Here is a 14,991-nt window from a genome sequence, read left to right as displayed (position 1 = left end):
CACTTTCCATCCTCCCCAATCTCCCCACCAAGTCATACAGTTAGTTTACAGTGTATTGCCTTGTAAGTATTGCTGTTGCATTGGATCACCTTTTACCCTTTGTCTCACCATTTTGATGTTCCCCTTCCCTTCCTTAATTCAGATAAACGTATATCAGTGTACCAAAATCAGCTACAGGGACAAGGGCTAAACCACAGGGAAGGAAAACACAAGAAAAAAAGTAATTTCACATAATACATTAAAAATAACCATAACAGTGAAAATAGCTTGTTTCCATATCTTGGAGTTCATTTCACTTAGCATCATCTTATATGATCATATGTACATAGTCTTTGAGCTATTGTGATCCTCTGCTAGGACTATCCTTGATATGCAAAAAGTTACCAACACAACCATGTTCATTGTAGTATTGTTTACCATAGCTAAAATATGGAACCAACCCAGATGCCCTTCAGTAGATGAATGGATCAATAAATGTGAAAAATGTACACAATGGGATTTTATACTTCTATCAGGAAGAATGGCATTGCCCCATTTGTAAGGAAATGGAAAGACTTAGAAAAACATCAGCTAAGTGAAGTGAGCCAGTCCCAAAGAAACATAGGCTCCATGTTTTCTCTCATTAGTAATAATAAGTATCTATCTAGAATAAACTTTTATTAATTTCTTTGATCTTTCTAAAACAAAATACAAGGTAAACTCCTGGCTGACCATAACATTAGTAAAAATGTAAGTCACCATTGATTGAATGCAATACTTAAAGCCTTGGAAGATACTGCACAGTGACTTACTTTATTCTCTTCTACTAAGCTGGATTCGTTTCTGTTCAAGAAGTTATGAGACAGATCTGGGACTGTAGATCAATTATGCAACACTTGTCTGTGCACTTGTATGTGCAAGGCCCTACATTGGATCCCCAGCACTATAAAAGCAAAACGAACAAGGCACAAGACAGAGAGAAATGAGGAAGTGTTTTCACTTGAACAGAAGGTTCCATCCACTTTCAAAAGCTAGAACCTAAGACCTCTCCTTTTCCTTTCCTCCATCCCTTTCATTCTGTCCATCAATATCCTTCCATTTTCAAGCCATTCTATAATTCAAGACCTCATTCTGCCTACAAGATGACTGACTTCTCCTGATTCTCTTGAGACTTTGCACGCTTTAGTATTGCACCTTCTTTTTTTTTTTTTTTTTCTTTTTGCCAGTTCTGGGCCTTGGACTCAGGACCTGAGCACCATCCCTGGCTTCTTCCCGCTCAAGGCCAGCACTCTGCCACCTGAGCCACAGCGCCCCTTCTGGCCGTTTTCCATATATGTGGTGCTGGGGAATCGAACCGAGAGTTTCATGTGTAGGAGGCAAGCGCTCTTGCCACTAGGCCATATTCCCAGCCTAGTATTGCACCTTCTGTCTTCAGAGAACCCTTCAGTTTTAGGCACAGGAAGATTGGTCACCCCATGGCCTCAGGAGTTGCTTAACACACCTCCCAGTTCCTACATTTGCTTGCCTTCATTTAGTCTCTACTCTCCACTACTCTGTGGTGTGATTTAGCATCATAGATCACTGTCTCACACTCCGAACTTCAAGTCCTGTCTTTGGAAGAAAATGCTGACTCCCTGCCACAGTTTATATGGTACTGCATGATCTTCCCCTTTGCTACTTCTTCATCCTCAACTTCTTTTATGTTTCCATCAGTACACCATCCACATGAGACTCCTGTCCTCCCAGGACCTCTAAGCTTACCCTTCTTTTGCCTGGAATGTCCTTTTTCCACCTCTTTGCTCACTGCCATTTGGAATCATGCAGACATGTGATTCTTTTAATACCTACCTCTGAGAACAGAAGCTCCTTGACATAAGAGCTTATCACTCGATCCTGAGTGCCTAATCCTGGGGCTGACACCTAATAAAGCTCCATGAAATATGTAGTAAATCTGCCAATGGCCGAGTAAAAAAATCAATGAAGATGGCTTGGCTCGTGGGATTTGCTGCTCTGCCCATGATCTGAACAGTCAGGTTGCTAGGATACCATAAGCAAGTCTCATGGGGCTGGATGGCAAGCAGGTGCCAGAGTATGAAGAGCTTCATGTTCATGCCAAGGAATTGAAGCATTGTCCAGAGTGTAATGGAGAACCTCTGAGGAATTTTGTGCCAACAAATGACATAATCCTATTTACACTTTGGAAAAGTGAAATGGAAAGATAGATAGAGGCAGAGGTACCTTATCACTGGGCAGATGCAGGGATTAGGCATATATTTGCAATGGCTCTTGTAGAGCTAACAATATATTATTGCTCCCTTCATTTATTTTGGAGGAACAATCACCCAGTTATGAATCAAAGTCCTTTGTAGTTCCTGCCCATAACTAATTGTGTTTTTAAAGTGTGAAAAAAACTAAAGATTAGTAAAGGGTCTGATTGATGTCAACACTGGCTTCCAACACATGCAAATTAGTGGTGCCGTTTTTCCAGAATTGAATTTTATAATACATTGCACTAGACACACACTCGAGGATGCATAACTCTATCCACCCTCCCTGAATACCATGTAACAATGGTACAACTTCGAAGAAGTTGACAAGCCACTGGGGGTGAGGGGGTGGGGTGTAGCCATGAGGAGTGAGGGTTAACTACAATAAACGAGGAACAGTTAGAATCCCATCACAGAAATATCACTGGGTTAGAGACGAAGTCTAGATCAGGGTAGCTAAGTTGTGATCAAATAGCTGAGTCTTCTTAGAAATTAATGGAAATTGTAGTCTGTAAAATGAATGAGATGTCCCATGACCTCTTGGTTGTATAATACTCCCCATTCATCATGCTGTTTTGTTTTTTGTTTTTTTAATGCAGAAAGTAAGTTACCACTATTTTCACTTATGACCTCTTGTTATCTACAGTTTTTTTTTGTTTTTTTTGCCAGTCCTGGGGGGCTTGAACTCAGGGCCTGAGCACTGTCCCTGGCTTATTTTTGCTCAAGGCTAGCACTCTGCCAACTTGAGCCACAACGCCACTTCTGGCCTTTTCTTTCTTTTTTTTTTTTTATCAAATGAATTTTTATTCTTATCTCTATTCCTCTTTTTTCTTTTTTTTAAAGTTTTTATTATAAAAGTGATGTACAGAGAGGTTACAGTTTCATATGTTATGGCCTTTTCTATATATGTGGTGCTGAGGAATCAAACCTAGGGCTTCATGTATACAAGACAAGCACTCTTGCCACTAGGCCATATTCCCAGCCCCCATATACAGTTGTATAGCTCTTTTTGTATGTCAGTCAGTGAGAACCTCATTAAAGGCAAGTATTGTACTTATTTTTTCTCACGTTTGAGCTCCTCCATAGAGCTTAAAATGTTTTTTAGATGGTAGGTAGTAATCAATGAATACTCTGAATAGAATTTAGGGTCCCTTCCCTCTCCAGAAGCCTATGAATTCTAACTGAAGTGTTTGGTATAAGGCTGTAACACAGAGTTTTCTAAGACATTTTCAAACTCCAAAAGCACCAACGGGCCATAGTTTCCATCTGATCTAAGTGATCGTCAAGAATGGCTTCAGTGTGTACTTCTGTCCCTTAGTTTGTCCTCCTCTGGGACCCTATTGCATAATTTTCATACCTTTCTCATTACGCTAAGCCTACTAGAGTGAATTTACATTGATGTGCTAGCTGTACTGGATTAGCATATTATTGTTTTTGTTTTGTTTTGTTTTGTTTTGCCAGTTCTGGGGCTTGAACTCAGGGCCTGAGCTTCTTTTTGCTCAAGGCTAGCACTCTGCCACTTGAGCTACAGCACCACTTCTGGCCATTTTCTATATATGTGGTACTGAGGAATGGAACCTAGGGCTTCATGTATACGTGGCGAGCACTCTTGCCACTAGGCCATATTTCCAGCCCCAAATTAGCATATTATAAGCATCTAGTGCAGACAATTCTGGTAATGTCCACCTCATCTGCTATTTGTAGTTACCCTGGCAATGCACTAACCTGTAGGACAATTGACTGCAGTGCTTGAAGTTACCCTATTGTTCATGCAGAGACTGAAGGTGGGGTGCCATCTTTCCTATTCCCTCACTGTCTCTTTCTGCTTGTTCCATCAATAATTCCAAATCCACATACCTATCTTCCCCTCTAAAAACTGCTTCTTTCCTTGTTACAGGCTTTGACACTGAAATACCTTTGCCTTTCAAAATATTTGCCTGTGAAGGAAGTGCCCCCTACCCCTACCACACCTTCCAATAGTCACCAAGACACTTTGCATGCATCCCTACAGTATCCTTCATTTATCTTTGTTTTTCTCTTCCCACGGCTCTGGTCCAGGCCAATTACTTATTTTAACAATATACTATGGAAAACAGAAAATGTATACGAGATAAGCAGATGAATAAAATAAACTTTCATGTCCCTGTCACTATGTATAATTATCAAGATTATGGCATCTCTGTCCCTTGTTCAATTACTGCTGTCATTTTTACATTGATTTCCTAAGTAAGGACAGACACAGCACAAATATTTGTTGTACAAATTTGACAAGTGGAGACATCTATTTATTTAATCCTGGCTCCTATCATGATGTAGACTATTTTATCTCCTGATCTGTTTGTGTTCCCGCCCGGTCCATCTCTCTCATCCCCAGAGGATGTTCTGTTCTGAGTTCTCCTCTTAGACTAGCTTGGGTAGTTTAGTTTAGGCTTGGAGCCTTGTGCTCTTTGGGGCTCAGCACTCTCCTTCTGTATCAAGTCTGGGAGACCCTTCTCATTGTTTTGTGCACAAATGAGACATTTTTCAATATGACTGAGTAGTACTCCATTGTACCAGTGTATCCATAAATCTATCTCTTCTCTTATTGATGGACATTTGGTTATTTCTGTTGGGGGATGATTTTAATATAACTGCCAGGAATATTTATGCATAGTATAGTCTTTTAAAGGGCCTATGTTTTTGTTTCTATTTGATAAATCCCAGTTGTGTGATTGCTGGGTCATTCTATTCAATTTGGTTTGAATGGCCACAATCTTTTAGCTCCATTTTCTTCTACCAGATCTTGGCTTCCAAACCTGGGCACCCACCAGCTTCCTTTTTACAAAGCAGAGCTCTATTCATGACATGAACCTACAAGGGAGACTGCATCGAGTGTGGAGTGATGTCAAGTCTGTCTGGCCTGATGCTTATGATCCTCCCTCAACTTTTACTCTCTTTGTTGATTTCCTGTTTCTCTCTGTATGCTCCTGGAACTGATTACTTACCTGATCCTAGGCTCTTGGCAGGCTATCTGTCTACTGAGCACCATCTTGACTCTGTAACCCATGGCAGTACCCAGCTCACAGTGGGACTCACAATGTGAGCTGAACACTGTGATATGGCACTCACACCACTAAATGCAGACACGGGAAAATGCAAAAGGCTCTGCTGCCCTCACCCCAGCTGCTTAGCAAAAGATTAAACCACATCTTTCCTCTCACTAATTGGATCCACAAATCCCACATGGGAGGTTCTGAATAAAGTAATGAAAAGATGACAGGGATATGAATTTGTTGTCCTTAATTTGAGTCCCATTTCTATCATTTACTGTGCATTCTTGAGTGAAGCCACCCCTTGGGCCCCCACTGACCACTTTGGGACTCTGGAAATGCAGAAGAAAGGTGACTGGATGACCACCTAAAATCACTCCCAGAAGTTTGACTTTTACAAAATGTTAAACAAGGCTCTCTGTAGCTTTTTTGGTTGTTAGAAGAGCCTTTACCATTTTGTATTGTCTTCTTTGTGTATTTAGTGTTGCCTAAGTGCAACCCAAACACTACTCCTTTCCCCCACCAGCAGCCAAAGCACAGCTAGAACAACACACACCACGTTCCTGCCACTGGGACCTCACCCCATGGTTGTAAGAGTTGGTCTCCAGCAACAAGTTTGCCTCTAGATCCATCTGGTTGACATTCCTCTCAATGCTCTACAGGTTGTAGACTATGCAACTAATACACAATAGCAGTCACATGATCAAGAGACAGACTACATTTACCTACAACAGAAATACAATCCCTACCCTCATTCTAAAGACTCTTAATTTGTCTTTGCTTCTATTTGCTCATCTGTAAAATAGAAATACTAAATATGAATAATAAAATATCCACTGCACATAGAATAATATCTGGCATACTGGTTATGCTCAGTTCATATGAAATATCATCATCTCCATCTATATTATTGTCCATGTCACAGAAGCTCAAAGAACTTGGAGTAATATGAATTCCACACCATATCCTGCAAGGTTTGAAGGTGTTTGCCATGTTCATTGAATGATTTAATTTCCCCATTCTTAAAAAATATGTTCAGAGTCTAGTGGCTCACACCTGTAATCCTAGTCACTCAAAAGGCTGACATTTGAGGATTATGATTGGAAACCATCCAGGTCAGGAAAGTCCATCAGACTCTTGTCTCCAGTTAACCAGCAAACATCCAGAAGCAGAAGGGTGACATTGTCTAAAAAAGAAATGTATGCATTACCTGAATTGTGAAATGGCAGTCCCTCAGTACAACACCTTAATAATAACAATAAAATTATGTTAAAATTAAATAAAAGCCAGCAGTGAAGCTCAAGTAGTAAGCGCTATCCTTGAGCGAAAAAGCCATATGAGAGTACAAAGCCTTGAGTTCAAGTTCCAGTACTGGCACATGCATGCATGCACACATGCACATACCACACACACACACACACACACACACACACACACACACTGTGTTCAAGGTGGAAGCAGTGTCTATGGTATAAATTACCTGTGTTCTCTCTTACCATGTAAATGGAACTTTTAAACTAGAAAACATGTTAGTATAGGTCTCCAATTCCTTAGGTCCAATCTATGGTGTACTGTATAACAGCAGACGTCAGCAGTGGGCTCCTTGTACCATCTTGGGAAGAAGGAAGTGAACTGGCAAACTCTTGGAAGGACATAAGCTTATTGCTCATATAAGTGCCCTTCACAATAAACGAAGAAGAGTAAAGAGAATTGCCATAAACAAAAGCAGGAATTGTTCAAGAAATAGATCATTTTCAGAAGCCTTCAAAGCTATCCTTTCATGAAGCCTGGCAAGGATACAGTATCCAGCCTGGGTAAAAGCCAAGCACAGCCTTAATTTATTATTTGCCAAACTGTTGTCATTATTTGCCAAGACTTACTATGAACTTTTGTTGGTCTGGCTGCCCCTCCAGAGAATCAGAGCCATTGTTATCTGCTCAGACTTTTTGTGGGATATGCCAAAAAAAAAAAAAAAGTGATCCATGTTGTAGCCAGCTCCCTTCCTTGTTCAGCTTGCTCACTCTTTCAAGGGTGTTTTGGTGTTCCTTTTTGTTTGTTTGTTTTGTCTTTTTTTATCCGTTTCAACTCTGAGTAGGCATTTAGACTGAAGTACCATGAAGTTCACTGACCCTAAGGAAACACTCATGGGGAATGGTAAAGAAGGTCCCCCAAAGGACTAAGAGGAAGTGCTTTCCCTAGGCCTTCCCATTATGCCTCATTCTCAGCATCTGCTGTGCAGGAAAGGGAAATTCTAGACCCATGGTTCTCAAACCATGGTCCCAAGAACCTCATTCATATCACTGGAGAGTTTGTCAGAAAGTTTGAGCCCTGCTCCAGAGCTACTAAGTCAGCAGCTTGTATTTCAACAAGTCTTCTAAGTGATTTCGATACACAGTAAGGTTCAAAAGTAGCGTTCTATGCCTGGGCATCTCATTGACATTTGGAGTGGATGATTATGGTGGAGAGGTCTTGTGTGGGATGTTCAGTAGCATCCCTGATCTCCATTCAATAGATGTGAAGAGCTCCCCCTCCAGCATCCAAATGTGCCAACCAGAAATGTCTCCAGTTATTGCCAAATGTCTAAAGGTGGAGATAAACTCACCCCTGGTTAAGATAATAAATTACTTATTCCTCTGTGCCTGAAACTTTTGTGTTTCTCTCTCCTCTCTCTCTCTCTCTCTCTCTCTCTCTCTCTCTCTCTCTCTCTCTCTCTCTCTCTCTCTCTCTTCCTCTGGCTCTCTGGCTCCTGGCTCTCTCTGTCTTTCTGTCTCCCTGCATCTGTCTCTGTCTCTATCTCTCTCTCCTGCATGCTGACAAATACCTGTCAGACTGTCTGGGTGCTTTTTAGCACATACATATCATAATGGTAAACATAAGAACATGTGACCATGAGGCATCTTCTTACAAACAGAAACAGAGGGAGTTTTCAATCTTGATCAAGTTTTCCTTGAGTCTAGCCTGAGGCAAGCAGGCACACATTGCTTTGATTTTTTAAGAGATAGTTTTTGCTCAGATTACTTGACATGTCCAAAATCAAATTAAAAAAAAAAACAGTAGGAGTTTCCCTTCTTCCCATCATTTTTTTTGTTTGCTACCCCCAAGGGAAAAGAGTGCTGATTTCAAAAGGCTCAAGTGATTCGCCCAAAGTACAGATGGGGATGCTATGCTTCCATCATCTCTTGCCACAACAACAGAAGGTGCAAACATTTCCCAATGTTCATCCTAGGGCGCTTCCACCACAAGGTTCTTAGTGTTGCTACATTTGTTCTCAGAGAGGATCGAAACCAGCAAATTTGTTATTAGGCTTCCTTAACTCCACTGTTGTTTCAGGTTTTGACCATGTTCCCACCCTAGGAAACTAGACTTAGCAAAGGTCAACTTGAACTGTCTCAGCCAAACCTGAGCTCAATTGCCCATAGAAACACCACCTAAAAGTCACAATTAGGGGCTGGGAATATGGCCTAGTGGCAAGAGTGCTTGCCTCATATACATGAGGCCCTGGGTTCGATTCCTCAGCACCACATATACAGAAAATGGCCAGAAGTGGCGCTGTGGCTCAAGTGGCAGAGTGCTAGCCTTGAGCAAAAAAGAAGCCAGGGACAGTGCTCAGGCCCTGAGTTCACGGCCCAGGACTGCCCCCCCCCCCCCCGCCCAAAAAAAAAGTCACAATTAATTTGTTCATTTGTTTGGACACTGCTGAGCACCTACTACAAATCAGCATTATACTAGATGCTCAGGATGTGAGAGAGGAGCTTATGGATTCTGCCTTTGGGGCTGGGAGGGGGTAGTCAGTGGTGGGAGCTCATTGTTATAAACAGCTAGAAGGTATTTAAAACGGAATGCAGAATGCTTGATAGAAGAGAGAACAACAAGCACCATGGAAATGCATTTTACTAGGGATACTTCAGTGACACAAACCAAAGACTTGCTAAGTGTTAGCTGAATAAATCTTAGAAGGAATACAACAGTCACAAACTGAGAGGGTTTGTTTTTTTTTAAAGGAAAATCTAGCTATAAGAAAGTAGAATTTAGGGGCTTGAGTATAGCTCAAATGGTAGCGTAACTACCTAGCAAGTTGGAGGCCAAGTTCAATCCTAGCACCAACATAAAATAAAAAGTAAAAAGAAAATGCAACTTAGATTTTAAAGAAAAAGCAAGTGTTATGTATGCAAAGCAGTTCTGGAAGGTAATTTCAGACACAGAAAGTAGCAGATGTGAGGACTGTGGGATGGGATACTTGTGACATGGGTTTCTCACAATATGTCAGTCTTTGGATAATTGAGCATCTTACAGGATAGCCAGTTTTACTCAAGAACACGTGAATACTCAAAGAACAAGTATTCCAACAGGCCTGGGCAGAGACTACACAGCTTCTTATGACTTCCTTTGGATGTTTCATATCATTCTTCTGTGTCCTAATTCAAAGTTAGTCAAGGATTCCACTAGGCCAAAAGAAAAAAAAGGGGGGAATATAATATGGAGGTCAGATCTGGCCAGTGCCATCCTTGGCTGTTGAGGGATGTCAGCTTGATTCCATCTCAGTTAAAGAGAGCAGAAGCTGACTCCATCCTCACTAAGCTCTCCCCTGCCCCTGAGTATCAGGGTTGGGAGTATGCCCTGTCTGCTCAGAATCCAGGGAAGTTCCCTGTGATAAGACTGTGTAAACTGCTTGACCACCTGAGCTGTGGAAGGTTCAAGGAACATTCAAGGTTAAACCTGTGACCTCCCATGAGTAGGCGTATCTGCCTGCATCATGTGAGCCCGCCAAATCTGTGTGCCAAGTGTAACTAAAATGATAGGTTGGTTCAAACAGTTGCTATGAGGCAGACTGTAACGCCATTGGCCACCTGCGTGTGACCTGGCATACTCTGTAAGTGTTGTAACCTCATTGGCCACCTGTGTGTGGCAAGCTTGACCATGTGGTATTTGCCTTTAAGCTCCCGAGTCTGGGCCGTGACCCTGGCCGGTCAGTATACTTTTTACTTCCCCAATAAATCCATCTTTTTACTTGAGAGTGTCTCTGAGTGGTGGACTCTTGGAGGGATGGGAGATCCCTCCCTTGGGCCCCATTACATTGTGGTCCCTTCCCTTGGGGGGACCCCATTACACTAATGATCATGAAAACCATCTTAGATCCAAGGAGAAGGGTGGAACAACCCCTTCAACTTAAAGGGAGAATGATTTGCATTCAGGAGGAAAGAAATTTGATGGTAATAAAGCTTCCTCCAGTGAGTCAGGCTCAAAAGAACAAAAGTTAATAGAATAGAGTGCTGGTGACTCATACCTGTAATTCTAGCTATCCTAGGGGCTGAGATCTGAGAATCACAATTCAAATTCAGCTTGAACAGGCAAGTCTATGCAACACTTATCTCCAATTAACTAACACAAAGTCAGACATGGAGCTATGACTCAGTGGTAGAATGCCAGTCTTCAGCAAAAAGCAAAATGAGATTGTGAGGCCCTGAGCTCAAGCCCCAGTACCAGCACATATCACACACACACACACACACACACACACACACACACACACACACACACACACACACACACACACAAATGGAGGAAGGAAGGCCAGATGGCAGGGGTAAAGACAGTAAAGACAGTCCCATGTAGTTGGACTGTGAGGCAAGTTCAAGGTACCTGAGGGTTTCTATCACCACTCCCAACATGAAAATTTTTTCTTATATGAAGAAAGGCATCATTGTCTCTTCTGGAAACTCACTAGGGGTTAAATGGCAGCTGGCATCTAAGCCTGCCCTCAAAGGCTTAATAGCCACACTTCTTCATGTTTGTTAGGAATAGCCAGCTGAGGAAAGCAAACAGGATTGGTGTGAAGACCATTAGAAAAGGCCTAGAGAACAAAGACTCCATTTGGCAGCTGTTGCTCAGAGCTGAGCAAAAAGAAACAAAATAGTTTGTTGAGCAAACATGAAAGAAGCCTAATTGATGCAATTAAGGGGAAATTAAATAAAGGAAGGTTTTTAGCCTGAAGTTCATGGAAAATTTTTCACAAGGGTGTCACTGAAATAGTCATTTGGAGCTTTTAAATAAAAAGAAACACAGGATGTGGGAAATGGGCCTGTTTGACCCTTAGGAGTAGATCTGCTATGGTGGTGTAGAGGGCGCATTGTGCAATTGTGGGGCCCTGGCTGCCCAGTCTTGGGTATGGAGGAGGCTGGGTTTGTCAGGAGTGTGGGAAAAGACCAGGGACAGAGGTACAAAAGGAACTCGATGAGACCAAGACAACCACTGTTTCTTGTGATCATATCATCCTATTTTCTTAAACTTTATTTTTTTGTCAAGGTGATATACAGAGGGGTTATAGTTATATATGTAAGGTGGTGAGTATATTTCTCGTGAAACTTGTTTCCCCTCCCTCATTTTTCTCCCACCTTCTCTTCTCCCCAATTCCCTCCCCCCAAGTTGTACAGTTAGTGTACAACATATTGTCTTGTAAGTATTGCTGTTGCATTGGTTCACCTTTTACCTTTTGTCTCACCATTTTGATGTTCCCCTTTCCTTCCTTAATTCAGACAAACATAAATACAATACCCAGGGTGCCAAAATCAGTTACAGTGACAAGGGCTAGACCATAGGAAAGATAAAAAAAAGAAAAAAGAAATAATTTCACATAGTACATTAAAATAACAACAGTGATAAATTGCTTGTTTCCATAACTTGGAGTTTATTTCATTTAGCATAATCTTATGTGATCATATGTACATAGCTATTGAGCTATTTTGATCATCTGCTAGGACTATCCTAGACATGTACTAATTATCACCAATGAGGGAAACCATAGAGTCTATGTTTCTTTGGGTCTGGCTCACTTAGTATGATTTTTTTCCAAGCCCTCAGTAGATGAATGGGTCAAGAAATTGTGGCATATATACACAATGGAATTCTATGCTTGTATCAGAAAGCATGACGTTGCCCCATTCATCCTATTTTATTTACATCATAACAACCCCATCTGAGATTATCCTGTCCACTACAGGCTAACTGGTTTACTTCAACACAGGTGTACACACTCACACACATACATTATGGAACTCTAGAACTCCCTGGAACAAAGCTTCTCGGATGCCTTTCTATGAGGAGGTAACAAATGGTACAAGAAATGTACCCACTGCCTTAAATATGAAACTGTAACCCTCTGTACATCACTTTGACAATACATAAGTAATTATTCAGAGAAAAAGAACCCAGAAACAAACTTCTATACCATACACATGTTCCCAAATACTGCTCAGACCTTTATGTATGAAAAATTGATGCCCAACACTAACCTAAACAATTTTATTTACATAACACAGAGTTACATGGTTCTTTGTACATGCCAGTACTCTTGTAAGTGATTTATAGATATCGACTCACCTGATTTTCATAAGGACACGTAAGATAGGAATTCTCCCCCACGCCCCACATTTCACAGATAAAGAAACAAATAGAGATTTCAATAAATTTGTCCACTCCACTGAACCAGGATTTTATTCCACACATGCTGAGGCCAGAGGCCCCATACTATACTCCTTTGTGAAGCCCCCCTTGAACTGTATTCAAGGGGTGGCTCATGGATCTTGATGCTGAAATCCACAGGGAGCACCATAGCAAGTGGAAACCGCATCCTTGGTCTGGTCCTTATCATCTCTACTCTCATTAGCATCAGTTGCTTAGCACCATGCTCATCTCCTGTCCTAAAAGTAGGTCAGAGACCCATAGAAAGGGTTATCATATAATATATGGATGAAAACCAGAATGTGAACTTTTTAACAGTAGGTATAAATGCACTGTGGGGAGAAGTCAGTTTTTACATGCAAAGGCATGCACATTAAAAAAAAAATCTGATCAGAGGAAAATTCAGTGGCTCTAAATTGAATGGGGAAAATGTGGAGCAAAAAGAAATGGTATAAAATTATAGTTACCAACAATTTTAGAAATAATTATAGTTAAATACTCTCTTTTTCACAAATGCTTAAAGTAAAAGCTGAATCAATAGCTGTTAAATTACTTGTTAAAAAATGTCAAGGAGCTTGTAAGAAATTCAGGTCCTAGTATTTCTTCTAAAATGTCACCAGAGATTATGAGCTAGTAAATATCTGATTCATAGAGTCTGAGGAGGGGCTCAGGAATCTCAGATTGACAGATTTAAAGATAGGAGTGTAATTTGGTCACCAACAGAGATGAAAGATGGATTCCCTTCAACCTCAATTTGTATTTGTATTACCGGCTATCTTTAACTTACACAAACCCAAAACTACTTTGGTAGTTTAGGAACATCATTTATATCTGTGTTATGCATATTACATATGACCTTGTTCATGCAACATCTTTCTGTTTAATTCTTTTTTTGTTCTGTGTTTAAGATATAACAAATTCAAGGCCAGTCTGGGCTACATAACAAAAACTGTCTCAAAAAATAAGATGAAATAAAATAAAATAAAATAGCTGGTTGCCTGTGGCTCACACCTGAAATCCTAGCTCTTCAGGAGACTGAGATCTGAGGTCACGGGTCAAAGCCAGCCAAGGCAGGAAAGTCCATAAGACTCTTATCTCAAATGAACCACCAGAAAACCAAGAATGGGGCTGTGGCTCAAAGTGATAGAGCACTAGACTTGAGCTGCAGAGCTCAGGGACAGCACCCAGGCCCAGAGTTCAAACCCCAGGACCAAAAAAAGAAAATTAAAATAATGGAACTGGACACTTCAATGATTTTTGGTAAATTTATACTTTGCACAAGGATCCAAATGAAATATTTCCACTACCTAAAAGTTCTCTTGTGCTCATTTGCATTCAGTCTATGTTCTCTGCCAGCAGGAGGCAACCATGAATACATCTGTCTCTGTAACTTTTCCTTTTCTGTAATTTTCCTACTAATGGCACCATACATTATATGTATATTGTATCTGGCTTCTTTTACTCCGTATGACTTTAGATGACCCAAACTGATGCAACTATTAGATCTTTTTAATACTGAGCTGTATTCCATCACATCTTTAAGCCATCATTTGTTTATTCATGCTCTAGTTGATGGACATAAAAATGTTTTCAACTCCTTGCTACTGATGAAAATATGGCTATACACATGTATATGCAGGTCTCTGTGTAAACATTAATTTTTATTTCTCCTGGGTAGATTCTCATGAGTAGAAATTCTGGGTTACATGTGAAGTTTATGGTTAACTTCTGAAGAAGTCACTAAGCTGTTTTGCAAAGGGATTGCACTGTTTCATTTTGCCATCAGTGATGTTTGATGTTTCAGTTACTCCATTTACCCAATCAACTCTTGGTATTGTTAGTCAGTATATTACATTGTGGTATTCAATCCTAGTCTCCTAATAACTGAGGATTTTCAGCACCTTTTCTTGTGTTCATGGTAGTCCATAGTCTTCAGTGAAGTGTCTGTTTCAGTTTCATTGGCTATTTTCAGTTGGGTTGTTTGCCTTCTTTTTATTGAACATTAAAGTTCTTTCTTATTCCAATTATATGTCCATTATAAGATTATTATTTGATAAATGATCTCCCAGTCTGTAGCTTATCCTTTTGCTTTCTTGATGGTGCATTTTGAAGTTTCAAAGTTCTAAATTTTGATGAAATCTAAATCATAAATGTTTTAAAAGAAATTAAAATGTTTATGTCATACTGAAAAACCATTTCTCTAACCCACTGTCTCAAAGTGTTTTCTCCATTGTGCTTTTTCTTGTAAATACAATGCC

The sequence above is a fragment of the Perognathus longimembris genome, chromosome 13, assembly GCF_023159225.1.
Source record: "Perognathus longimembris pacificus isolate PPM17 chromosome 13, ASM2315922v1, whole genome shotgun sequence".
NCBI lineage: Eukaryota > Metazoa > Chordata > Mammalia > Rodentia > Heteromyidae > Perognathus > Perognathus longimembris.
The sequence above is the reverse complement of the archived record's forward strand: the minus strand, read 5'-3'. Positions refer to the sequence as shown.